Source organism: Mesoplodon mirus, assembly GCF_964341445.2.
Source record: "Mesoplodon mirus genome assembly, chromosome: 1".
Classification (NCBI taxonomy): Eukaryota; Metazoa; Chordata; class Mammalia; order Artiodactyla; family Ziphiidae; genus Mesoplodon; species Mesoplodon mirus.
In genome coordinates, this window is record NC_138976.1 from 77,452,901 (window position 1) to 77,466,898 (window position 13,998).

At 43.7% G+C, this 13,998-nt stretch overlaps 1 protein-coding gene across 2 annotated transcripts in view; it reads right to left on the reverse strand.

Moving 5' to 3' along the window:
* APBA1 (amyloid beta precursor protein binding family A member 1) overlaps nt 1–13,998 on the reverse strand; it is a 233,862-nt gene that overhangs the window by 38,838 nt on the left and 181,026 nt on the right. The window lies entirely within an intron of this gene.

Here is a 13,998-nt window from a genome sequence, read left to right on the forward strand (position 1 = left end):
ATAGTGATACTCAAATGTTTCTGTTTTTAAAACATTTTTCTTACTGAGGGAAACAAAGACTTTGGGTGCTAAATGTCTTATAAAATCACCTGCCCAAGATTACCTGAAAGGAAAAGGAAAAATTAAAACACGAATTTTTAAAGAGGCAGCTGGGACTGATTCTGATGACTGGAAACCACACCACCTGTGAAATATTTTGTCTGATATAATCCAGAGGCCACTGAAAACACAGAGATATTTTGGCATCCAAAAAACATTACCTTGTTACTCTTAGAAGAGTTAAAAAATTCTTTGTTTAAAAATAAGGCATAGAAAAGGTTTGGAAAGCATAGTCCCCATCCAGATGACGGGCTCAGTCAGGCTCCCTGGGAAGGTCCTGCTTGAATGGATTTGAAGCTCCAGGCCAGCGCCCTTTAAGCCCTGCTGATTGAATGACCAAAGCAAGAAAACAAGCACAGGGATGGGAATAGTGCAGGCGCTGAAAACCCTCCCCAGCTGATTCCCAAACATTTCTGCATGCTCCTGAAATCTGGGGGATGAAGAGAACCTTCAGGTGAGCCACAGGGATGCTTAAGAATTCTGTAGCCGTGGTCCTCAGAGAGGAAGAACATGCAGCTTCACAGTCTGTTGGTGATGTTTGATAGAGGGCATAAAACCGAACCCAGGCAAGGACCTATCCTCTGAGGAAGCATGGGTCTGTGAGTGAGGAGAGGTATGTTCTGGGTAAAGAAAGCAGTCACACGAGCAATAGCTTGAACCTGCTTCTGACCTCTGGAGACTGAACCTCACGGGGAAGCGGAGGCACAGAGACATCAGTAATACACCTCTGCGTGGGAAGGGAGAATGTTCCACAGAGCAATGGTACTCAGGAAGGGAGGGGGCACGTTCACATACAAGGGGGTGGGGGCCAGCAAGCACTGTGTGAAATCATAAAAACAATAAATCCTTTCCAAAGAGTCTTAATGACAGGAAACACCAAATGAACGGAAGCATGATGTGGTGAAATGCAGTATTATGCACATAGATGTGGTACCACCCCAGTCTATTGCTGTGAAGCCTGGATTTGTTTCCCATGAGCCGATATACCTGATTCTGAGCAGGGAGGTGAGCACCAATGAGCCTCTTCAACACTCACATGCAGAAATCAGCTGCTCCGCAGTTAAGTCAAGAGGATGGGCACTAGGGTAACATCAGACACAAAGTACCCAAGCCCCACGGTCCCTGGACACAAGAAAGGTGCCCCAGGGGCTTCCCTGGTGGCGCAGTGGTTGAGAGTCCACCTGCCGATGCAGGGGACACGGGTTCATGCCCCAGTCCGGGAGGATCCCACATGCCGCGGAGCGGCTGGGCCCCTGAGCCATGGCCGCTGAGCCTGCGCGTCCGGAGCCTGTTCTCCGCAACGGGAGAGGCCGCAGTGGTGGGAGGCCCGCACACCGCTAAAAAAAAAGAAAAAAAAAAGAAAAAAAAAAAAGAAAGGTGCCCCGTGTGCCTAAAAAAGAACACACAGAATTTTTCATTCGGCACCCAAGAGAGTTGGTGGGGACTTGCTGAGTTAGCTCTATGTCTGACCTACTCAAAATTAATGTAGTAAAGTTTTCATGATAATTTAATGCCTTTGAATTTTCCCAGTTTTTCAAATTTGAAGAGCTTCCTTGGACATTTATGTCTATTTTTCCCCAAGTAATTTTCTCTGTCACAAAAATTTTAAAGGTCTAGTCCCTGGGGAAGCTAGAGCAGCTGCTTTTTCTTTAATTGCTTGGTTTGAGAGCCATGTGTATCACCTTCGTTTAAAAAAATAAATGCTCCCAAAGTATCCCACAGTGCCTATTTCTCTAATTATTTTGTTGCAAATCTTCTGAAAATGGAGTCTTTGCCATGCTGTGAGCACCAGGTCATCTCCAGATGTTGTGAGAAGACAGATTATCTGGAGAGCAGGCTGGGATGCAGAAGAGGCAGGTCAGACCCCACAGTAAGGCTCGATGACCAGTGCCAGGCGTCCACCATGGGACACTGGAGAAGAGGCACAAATGTGACTTTGGTGGGCACTGCTCTCACCGAGGTTCTCAGGGGACCCACACCAGCCTTTATCAGGCAGCACTTCCCCTCAGACGCTCATGCTCTAGCCTTCTGCATGCAGATGAGGCCCCTTGTGCTTCCTTCTGTTTGCATGTGCCGTTACTGACCTCCACCTAGAGAGTTCTCCCGCATTCTCTCCGTCGAAAGCACTCATCTTGCTGAAGCTTTCTCAGATTCTATTCAAGGTACCATTCTCCCCTGATGGCATGTTTCAGGTTTTGTAATTATCTGTTTATGTGTCTGCCTCCCCTCTCCCAAGAACTCTCCCAAGGGTTCTTGTCTTATTCATCTTTATAACCCAAGTTCCTAGCCTTGCGTCTTGTAAACAGTAGGCACCCAGTCAACATTTACTGAATAACTGATGTCAATGTGGTTTCCAGCCTTACCATGTTTTCCAACTTGCACAGAAAGCAGTCACCCACTACTCTCTTGCATTATTTTTAGTGATCAGTGGTAAGCCTCTTTCTGATAGAAGACCTCTACGCTGTTATGTGTGGAATGTTACATCTGCATTTTGAACTAGAGAAGTGGCCTTTGCCTGTGAAGACTCAGACCTTAGCTCCAGCTAAGCTCCTTTAAAGCAAAAGCTGTCCCCAAACAAGAGAGTACCCTACCTGGTGGAAGCCTACTACCCACCACACCATTGCTGACAAAGTCAAGGTGGACAAACACCTTCAGAGCAGACACAGGCTCCATGGAGCCCAAACAAAGGTGTTCACATCAATTCAACTTCTGCCTTGTTATATGCTCAAGAGTGGAGAGAAAACCAGAAATTGGATAATAATTTTTATATTTCAAAGATGTACTGGAGGGCCTCCCTGGTGGCGCAGTGGTTGAGAGTCCGCCTGCCGATGCAGGGGATATGGGTTCGTGCCCCGGTCTGGGAGGATCCCATATGCCGCGGAGCGGCTGGGCCCGTGAGCCATGGCCGCTGAGCCTGTGCGTCCGGAGCCTGTGCTCTGCAACGGGAGAGGCCGCAACAGTGAGAGGCCCACGTACAGCAAAAAAAAAAAAAAAAAAAAAGATGTACTGGAGGCAAAATTTAACCAACAAAATGATGCAAAAAGTAAAAACTATCATTACATATTTCTGTCTGGAGTCTCATGCCTTCTGGGTTACTGAACAGATATTCAATTTTAGGCAAATGAGACCAAGGGTGGGAAGCAAATGTGGGCTTGGAAATTCATAAAGGTAAGTGCCACACAGGGTGTCTCTAGGGAGGTAGTGTTCAAAGATGACTCAACAATTCCCTGTGTTGGTAATTACAGGAGGTCTCCTTAAGCTCAACAATATGTCTTCTGCAGATTATGTTCCAGCAGATTTCCCACAGCTCTGGGGTTCCACAAAGCAGAGCTGTCAGTCTTAAGACTTAGGCTCTTCAATGCCAGGACGAGAGATGGACAGTCCCGATCTTAGACCTCAGGATGCAATAGCATCCCAAGGGAAAGCCAATCATTCATTTTCATTCCAACTGGACATCTCCTTGGGGCAAACTAACGGCTGGTGGTAGAGGTGAGAGACAAACAGTTCCTGGAATTTTCAGGCTATGCACGAAGGGGAGAAAAACAGTGCACAAATAATTACTATTAATGTATTCCTGCAACAGACATTTCAGTGCCTCCTTGTGCTCCTAGCACTGGGCCAGGGAAACAAAGAGGAAAGCGATGTTGTGGTTCTGTCCCCCACCCCTTTCCAGGCAGTGGGAGGAGACACGTAAAGTCAGCATCGTGCCAGGTGGCTAGGATATGAATCCATACATAAAGACACAGGGTTGGGAGGGTGTCTCTCTGCAGAAGGGGAGGGGTGTCTATCAGCAATGCTACATTGGGAAGGAATTGCTTCAGCTGAATCCTGAGAACTGGAGGGTATTCATGCAGCAGGATGGGATGGGATAGGGAAGAGGTGGAAGGTACTAGAAACAGAGGCAGGGAGGGAAGCACAGCTCTGCAGGGAAGGGAGGGATGAGCTGAAGGGCAGGGACCAGTCACCGGAGCCCCACTTGGTGACAAACTGCCTACTCTCTGCCCAGAGGGTATTTTCTTTGTGAGCCACTGGCCTACTGTCCTCATGGAAGAAGCACAATGTAGGCACTTTAATAACTATTTCCTGAATTAAGGTGGAAAATCTAGAGGGTTGAGGGGTTTGCTCTCCCCTTTCCCTTAATCCTCTTTCATCCTTGGACATCAGCATGAAGAGGAGATTACCACCCAGAAAAGGTGACAGGATGGTAATAGGAACACCCCAAAACCATGGGTAAAGGGCCCCTGGCTCTTTCCAAACGGGCAGCGTTCTTTTCAGAAAGGCCTAAGGACTGAGGCAGGACTGAGAGCAAAGCTGTGATCTGGGGGGGTGTACAGGGATCTTGAAAGACTTTTGGAGGAATTCCAGTCAAAAGACACAAAAAAGTGAGTCTGACCTGGGCCATTCACTCATGTATTTAACATGAAGTACAGACAGCGTCTGGGGAGCCCAAATCCCTGACTATGCCCAAGGAGCTCCTGATTTGGAAGGCAGACAGACCCACAAACAAATGCAGTGTGTCCTCCGTAGCAATGTCTCTGAGTCCCTGAGAAAAATAAAAGTCACCATAACATAAAAACAGCCACTAAGGAGCCGACTACTCGCAAGGTTAGTGTCCACCTTAACAGCCTCCCTCCAAAACACTAGCATCTACCTGCTCCATGTCTTTGTCAGCTGGTCTCTGTTGACTGTTGGGACCATCTGGCATTTCTAGGCAAAACCAAAACACAACAGCAACTGCACTGCAGAGTAGAAGTGCAAATACTGCAAAAATAAATAAAGAAAAAGCAGAATCTCAGAAAGTTGAAGGTGGCAAAGTTGGAGAGCTGCTCAAACCCACTATGGACCATTGAAAAGTTGGTGGAGTTACACCAGCTAACAATTAAGAGAAAAATGGAAGGATGACAATGTTAGAGGTGCTTTAAAAGAGCATGATCAGAACATCTGATAATAGAGGTCCTTGGGAAAACAGTCTTTAAATATTTTTGCTGAAATGGTCCTCTTTATGATTGAAAGGACTGTTTCTGATCATGCTGCGCAAGTCACGTGTGAATTGAAGGCAGTTCTTCTACCGTATGATTCAATGGCTTTTTTTGAGAAAAATTACAGCTCCCCAAGTCAATACTTCTCTTCTAAGCTCATACAACTCAATAACAAAAAAACAAACAACCCAACTGAAAAATGGGCAGAAGATCTAAATAGACATTTCTCCAAAGAAGACATACAGATGGCCAAGAGGCACATGAAAAGATGCTCATCATCATTAATTATTAGAGAAATCCAAGTCAAAACTACTGTGAGGTACCACCATCATTAAAAACTCTACAAATAACAAATGCTGAAGAGGGTGTGGAGAAAAGGGAACCCTCCTACACTGTTTGTGGGAATGTAAATTGGTGCAGTCACCATGGAAAACAGTACGGAGGTTCCTTAAAAAAATAAAAATAGAGCTACCATATGATCCAGCAATCCCACTCCTGGGCATATATCCAGATAAAACTATAATTCAAAAAGATATATGCACCCTTATGTTCATAGCAGCAATATTCACCACAGCCAAGACATGGAAACAACCTGAATGTCCACTGACAGATAAATGGATAAAGAAGATGTGGTACATATATGTGGTATGTACCATACCATTCCATGTATATGGAATACTACTCAGCCACAAAAAAGAATGAAATAATGCCATTTGCAGTAACATGGATGGACCTAGAGATGATCATACTAAGTGAAGTAAGTCAGAAAGAGAAAGATAAATATCATAGGATATCACATATGTGGAATGTAAAATATGACACAAATGAACTTATCTACAAAACAGAAACAGACGTACTGACATAGAAAACAGACTTGTGGTTGCCGAGAGGGAGAGAGAGGGAGGGAGGGAGGGATGGATTGGGAGTTTGGGATTAGCAGATGCAAACTATTATACATAGAATGGATAAACAACAAGGTTGACTGGGATCAGGGACAGGGAACCTATATTCAATATCCTGTAATAAACCATAATGGAAGAGAATATGAAAAAGAATATATATGCATAAAAATCACTTTTCAGTGCAGCAGAAATTAACACAACATTGTAAATCAACTATACTTCAATAAAATAAATGAAAAAATACTTCTTCTCTAAGAATTCACATATAGATGAAATTATAACCAACATGTTGTTAGTCAAAAGATAAACTAAGCTTATATTTGTAATTTCTTAGTACTGTCTTTCAAGGTAAAGTTCTAATAAAATCCCTTTCTCCCCATTCTTACTTGAAACTTTGGCCTTTGTTGTAAATGAATTAATTTTAAGTAGGCCTTTGAAGGTACACTTACATAGGGATCCTTTGGGACACCCCTCCCTCTCCTCTGGTGGTTAAAATGTGACATGACAGCTGCCATAAGAGGCAAGAGCAGGAGGGAGGAGAGACCATCTGGGTCAAAGAAGGCTTCCAGTGGAGAAGACACAGCCTTTCCTGCCACAGTGTCTGGGACTTGGAAGGCCGTGAACAAAGCCTGTTGCTTGGCAGAAGTAAAAAAAAATCAATTCCTAAGACACTGGGTCTAGTCTTCAAAGCCACCATGATCTGGCTTCCCAATATTAGGGTCTATTTTCAAAAGTATAGGTGATTACAGGGAACACAAGTTAACATTTCTCCTTTGAAAAAGACTGGCATTTTATTTTGATTTGTGGCAGAACAAGTAAAATTGCAACTGAGGTTTCAGGATACTGAAGGAGTTAAGTGCTCAAGCCCTAGCATCTGGCAGAGCTGAGTGTGAATTCTGGCTTTACCACTCACAGCTGAGACCCTGAGCAGGTTCCCAACCTCTCTGATTCTCCTGAAAACTGAGGAAGACAGTAATTACCTGCCTCTCGGGATTGAGGTGAGGATTAATCGGTGACAAAGCACACAGAGGGTCAGCTCAGTGCCTGGGCATACACAATGCACTCAATCAATATTTGATAAGTCTTTTAAGATTCCAACAGTAACAAAAGTGATTTCACCCCTGTGGGAGAGTGTTCACAAGGAAAACACATACCCATGGGGATGTTTTCTTCATCTCGCTTCCTTATTAACATTTTATTCATGAATAAAATTAAAAAGCACACAGAAGGCTCTATAAAAATCATACCACAAAGACTTTAAGTTAATTTATAAGCCCCAAGACTCTTACTGGTATACTGGCAAGAATAGCTCATTACTGGCTATGGCTGGGGGGTATACACAATGGCTGTATGCAATTTCTGACATGCCCACAGTCTCCCATTCAAGGTAGCGCATCAGAATATGAGGACTGAGCATGATGCTATTATGGTGATGGATTTACAAAAGAGAATCATGTGCATATGCACTGCTCTAGTGTTAGTTGAGAACACAGCTTATGTATAACCATGACACACCAAGATACTCCACTGTTTAGGACACCTGGTGAAAGACCCCAGCCAGCTCTAGCCAAGTTTAACGAGTCTCAGTACCCGTGGATCCAAGTACACGTTCCCTCCAAGGGAAAATTTCACTGCAACGAAGGCTAGATATGGAGCAACTCACAGAACCTGAGAATAAGTTTTTTTTTAAGCAATCGACATACTACATGTGGCCCAAACACTAAGAACTCATGAACCTTCTTCACCAGTGTTACGGACTGTGTCCCCCTCAAACATATATGTTGAAACCCTAGCCCCCAGTGGGATGGTATTAGGAGGTGGGGCCTCTGGGAGGTAATTAGGTCATGAGGGTGGGGCCCTCATGAACGTGATTAGTGCCTTTATAAGAGAGACAAGAGAACGTGCTTCCTCTTTCCCTGCTCTCCACCCTGTGAGGACACAGCAAGAAGACAGCCATCTGCAAACCAGGAAGAGAACCCTCACCAGAAGCTGACCATGCTGGTACCCTGATCTCAGACTTCCCAGACTCCAGAACTGTGGGGAATAAATTTCTGTTGTTTAAGTCACTGGGTCTACAGTATCTTGTTACAGCAGCCCAAACTAAGACATCCAGAGGCTCCTCACTAAGCACCTATTTACTCTCATTTTTAAAGACAGTTTTAACAAGTTCTGAGCAATTCACTCCTCAATTCAAAAACTTTAGTGGTTCCTTTTTGCTTAAGGAATAAATCTTAGACTCTACCTTGGCACTCAAGGAATCCAAGGATTGGCCTTAATTTCTTTACCATTTTCTACCCTTCCAGTTCCTATTCTCTGTCATCAAGCCAAACTGAACTCCTTTCTGTTCCCTGTATATAACCTGTGAGTTTCTGCTCAGAGCCTTTGTTGATGCTCTTGTCTGAACTCCACATGTCCATGACACACCAAAGGCCCATTTCAAATGTGAACTCTTTCATGAAGTCTTTCCAATTCTCTTAGGTGCAAGGAATCCCTCTCCTATGAGAGCTGCTTGTATTTTATCTGTGCCATTCTTATGGTGCATCACTTTCTCCCTTATATTTTATAAAATTCAAATGCTATTGAGTAATATTTTAATTACAGTATTTTAATAAGCACCATGAAGGCAGGATTTATTATTAATTTACATTTTCTTCTTCAAGTGCTTAATATGGGATTCTCCATAAAATATACAATGGGAGTTCAATAAGTGTGTTGAATACATGGAAGGATGCATGAACACCAATCCTCTAGTAACAGAGGAAAAAAGACACACAAAAAGGAAACAGGTTTATATACACAGTAGGTTCTGGACACATGCAGCATTGCACTTATGTGCTCATGTGCAAGTTTGTACCCACATATAGCTAGGGTTCCCGTCCATATTTTTTTTTAAATTTTACTGAAGTACAGTTGATTTACAATGCTGTGTTAATTTCTGCTGTATAGCAAAGTGATTCAGTTATACATATATAATTCTTTTTCATATTCTTTTCCATTATCATTTATCACAGGATACTGAATACAGTTCCCCATACTATACAGTAGGAGTTTGTTGTTTGTCCATCCTATACATAAGTTTGCATCTGCTAATCCCAAACTCCCAATTCATCCCTCCCCCCACCCTCCTACCGCTCATCATCCACAGGTCTGTTCTCTATGTCTGCTCTTTACTCTTTTTTTTAAGGCTGATTTTATTTTATTTTTAACATCTTTATTGGAGTATAATTGCTTTACAATGTTGTGTTAGTTTTTGCTGTATAACAAAGTGAATCAGCTATATGTATACATATATCCCCATATCCCCACCCTCTTGCGTCTCCCTCCCACCCTCCCTATCCCACCCCTCTAGGTGTACACAAAGCACCAAGCTGATCTCTCTGTGCTATGTGGCTGCTTCCCACTAGCTACCTATTTTACATTTGGTAGTATATATATGTCCATGCCACTCTCTCACTTCGTCCCAGCTTACCCTTCCCCCTCCCCGTGTCCTTAAGTTCATTCTCTATGTCTGTGTCTTTATTCCTGTCCTGACTCTAGGTCCTTCATAACCAGTTGTTTTTTTTTTTTTTAGATTCCATATATATGTGTTAGCATATGGTATTTGTTTTTCTCTTTCTGACTTACTTCACTCTGTATGACAGACTCTAGCTCCATCCACCTCATTACAAATAGCTCAATTTCGTTTCTTTTTATGGCTGAGTAATATTCCATTGTATATACGTGCCACATCTTCTTTATCCATTCATCAGTCGATGGACACTTAGGTTGCTTCCATGTCCTGGCTATTGTAAATAGAGCTGCAATGAACATTGTGGTACATGACTCTTTTTGAATTATGGTTTTCTCAGGGTATATGCCCAGTAGTGGGATTGCTGGGTCATATGGTAGCTGTATTTTAAGTTTTTTAAGGAACCTCCATACTGTTCTCCATAGTGGCTGTATCAATTTACATTACCACCAACAGTGTAGGAGGGTTTCCTTTTCTCCACACCCACTCCAGCATTTGTTGTTTGTGGACTTTCTGATGATGGCCATTCTGACTGGTGTGAGGTGATGCCTCACCTTTACTAATTCTTGATCACGGTCTGTCTCCCTTCTTTGGCAGATTCTGCTTGTACGTCCGCACCCTCAAATGATTAGAGTAGTCTTGCAGACACAGCAGGAACAAATGTGCTCAAAGGTAGTATTTCATAGACTGCAATCAAGCATTTGGTCATTCAAGTCCTGTCCAGCCTGAACATTCTGGTTCCATTCCCTTTTCTATATGGACTTTCAAAGGTGGGGGCATTACCCAGGGCAGGCCACAGTACATGCTCTAGTTTTCCTGGGAAGCTTCCTTTTCGGGGGCTGTATGGAGTTTCTGTGCTTCCAGTGTCCTCACAAAGCTTTTTCACTATGCATATTGGTTTAAACAGCATAATCCTTTTTCTCAAGTAAATGTACATTGTTTTCCTCACTGATCTAAGGTGTTTTAAATTAACCTACTCCATGTTACAATTATTTAAAAAAAACAAATATATGATTAGTTTCTCCTTGCTCCAAGATATGTTTGTGCTTCTGAAAATTGAAACTGCTGGAGAAACCTGTAATTATTCACTCTCAATTCAAACTATATTATCAATGCACGTTTGTATTTCCTTAATGTGGTGAAGCAGGAAAGTTAGCATAGGCATTGTAGGGGCATAATTATGTCATTAAAATGATAATAGCCTGGGCCTAATGAAGTGTTTTATATACACATTTATAATGGATTCAATTGATACCAATAGAACATTTTGAGATAACTGTCAGAATATTCTATTTCCATCCTCTTTTTCCACAGGGAAAATGCTCCCATTCCCATCTCCAAGTCTGTTAAACCCATGGCAAGGCTGTAGTGTGAGGTTCCGGCGCACCTCGTAGCTCGGAGAGAACCTTGCACTGCAGCAATCTCCTCAGATAGAGGCTGCTTTCACCTTGGGGGGACCACACAGATCACTCATTTTATCACCATCTAAAGGGCTCCAAGCTTCTGAAACCATGTTCTTAAAGGCAAAAAAGAAAAAAAAACCCCACAAAACTGACTAGTTAATTATTAACTAGAGTCATCCCTGCAAGGTGGGATAACTTATCTGATAAAGTTGATCTATAAACCGATGTTATCTTTTCCCAAAAATAGCCTCACTGTATTTACTGGAAAGGTATTACAACTTGTGATGGACTCATTTATGGAGGAAGCCTGCTATTCATTTCTCCATCTAGGTCCATATTCCCTGATGGTTCTCCTACACTGGCATCCTCAGGCCACACTGAACGGTGAGAGGAAAACCAAAGTGACTTTTAGTTTGTATTAAGAGATGCAGCTAAGAGCACACTATTTGCTGTAATAACACATTATCTGCTAAGAACAATAATAGCTACCATTTGCAGATGGATTACTATGTGCCAGGCCCTGTACAGGGTTCATTATGCCCATTAGTTCATTTATTAGCAAAACAGTTCCTAATGTGCAAGGCACTAATCTCCATTCAGTTTCATTAGCATCATGGAAGTAAAAGACACAACATAGAGCCAAGAATTAGAGGCTACAGTGCCCAAAGGAACTCATTTTCACAGCAACTAACAATGCCACGCTGTTGGAGAGGAAGCAAAGTGCACATCTTTCTAAGTGATCAAACAGCCTTTTCTCTTTTCAGGTCATCTTGGACTTGTGAGAAACAGGCAAACCGGATTACATTTCTTCCTATCCTATTCCTATTCCAGCTCTGTTCACTTACTCCTACTATCAAGGGAAATGCAGAGAACTAACAATCTGACAGGACTAGGAGAAGAAAACCCAGAGCAAAGCAGCAAACATAATTTTGAAGCCCGAGGATCCACCTACCTCGTCTTCGTGACACTCAAATTGGTACATCCAAAAATTCTCCATCTTTACTGGTATTCTTTGGGTAGAAGGGCCAGCTCTTGTGTGTCCACTTGTGAGGTGAGGCTAACTCCTGACCTCAGTGTGTGTCTGATGGATTGTTTCCAGTGGTGTTAGATGTTCCCTAGTCAATAATGCAACTTGTAACAGGAGATGTGACCACATCCCAGGGTGTCTGACCCAGCTGCATTAACTAACCCCTGGGTGCCCAATGTCCCTGGCAGTCGTGCGTCACTGGTGGAGCATCATCACCTGATGTTTCTGAGAAGGGGCAGACATACCCCTTCTGGCAGTGATGCCTACTATTTCTGGGGAAAATAAACTCGGTTTCTGAGGTGCTACCAGAAACTTTCACACACTCTATAAACTTTGCTATGTTTATAGAACCTGTGAAAAAAGCATCTAGTTTATGTGGATGGAAGGAGTGGGAATTGGGAAAAAGAGGCTCTCTTAAAACCTGTGTCAGAATGCACCTGGGCATGTGGCCAGCCAGGGCCTGGGTCTCTGGGGGCACAGGATGCTGAAAGTGGACCTTCCCTACTTCTTCACACTTGCTGAACATTCTTGTGCTCCAACATCCTTGCACTGCAATCTGAATAAGGGGAAATGGCAAGCCAGATACACAAACACAAAAAGAAGCTGTCCCCAGTGTCGGCATGGTTTGACCCAAACCAACAGGTAATACCAAACTGGGTTTGAGAGCTGGACCAGGTCTGTGGTTCTCAGAAAAAGTCAAGACAAATATGGGTGGAACTGAGCTGGAGGGAACTAATGGAAACAGAGGTGGGCAGGGTAGTTCTGAAGCCTGACAACGGGAAACAGACAGAGAGACCTCCCAGAGCCAATGTACCTCTTAACCAGCCATGGCAATGGGGGAGCATGTGGGTGCATGAGACGTGAAAGGCACAGAACATTCAAGACACTCGTTGTAACGGATGGCTTCGGCCTTCTTTCTCACCTACCTCTTCATGAGACATGCTGACAGGTGTCTCTCCCTGAGTCTACCTGATGAATTGTAATAGAGTCAAAAGGTAGAAAAAAGAGAAGCAAAGGACCTGAACAATCCACAGCTGGAAAACCCACCCATGCCAAGTGACAGTTTCCTGTGCTGTGGACAACTCTGCAGGCCAGACCAGAGACAGAGGGTCCTCGGGCACTTCTCTGTCCCTCCTCTTTTGTTCTTGGGTTTCTGACCACTCTGTGTGCAGCCAGACTGTACCTACTATAATCTGGGTCAGTCTGATGCAATTCCTGTGGCTGTCAGCCCCATTCAAGGAAGCTTTTTCAAAATGGTGGGCAGTGCAGGAGGTATTTCTTCTGAATTTACAGCACTGGGCATCTCTCAAGACACTGTCTTCTTTCCATGAATTAGTTAAAAGATAGAAAGCCTCTGGGTGTTGACTCTCAAGTGTCCAAATTAAATAGCCCCTACCACTGAACTCTCCCTGGCTCATGTGTGAAGCCATTTTCTCCATTATCACTCTTAAAAATTGCTTTGGTTTGGATTCATGAGCCACTCAGGCCAGACTGAAGCCATAAGAATCTTCACTGCTGCTGTGGAAAGCTTGCAATTTGTTCAGTTATTAACCAGAGAACCACCATCACACATAAGACTGAAAATCACCAGAGAGACTGCAAAGAAAACAGACCTTCTGGAAAGTTACAGAAAGCATCTACACACAGTGTTCTGCTTGTGCAACAGAATCCAGAATTCTTCCCCTGGCTCTCTTAATTCTTTCCTTCCTTTTAATGTTCAATCTGCACCTGAAACCTGCTTAATTATTCACCACGGCCTTCTCCATGCCTCATCCATAATGGATAACACCTGCGACTGAACCCCCCCAACCCCCCGCCACATACACAGCAAGACAGCGGTTGAGATGGGAGCATAAAGAACAGGAGCCCCACCCCACAGCTGAGGGAGAAGTCAAGGCACAAGGATGCCAGCCAGCCTCAAGGTCTGTTCTCTCAGCACCGCAAGACCCCTTAACTTGGTGCCTCTCTACCTCCTTTTGCGTCATGGCGTACAGAGAGATGACAGCATTGGGACAGCACGCTGGGTCACCTGGAGAGGGTCTGGAGCCCTGAGTGAAGCTGCCGGAGTTGAAGGCAACAT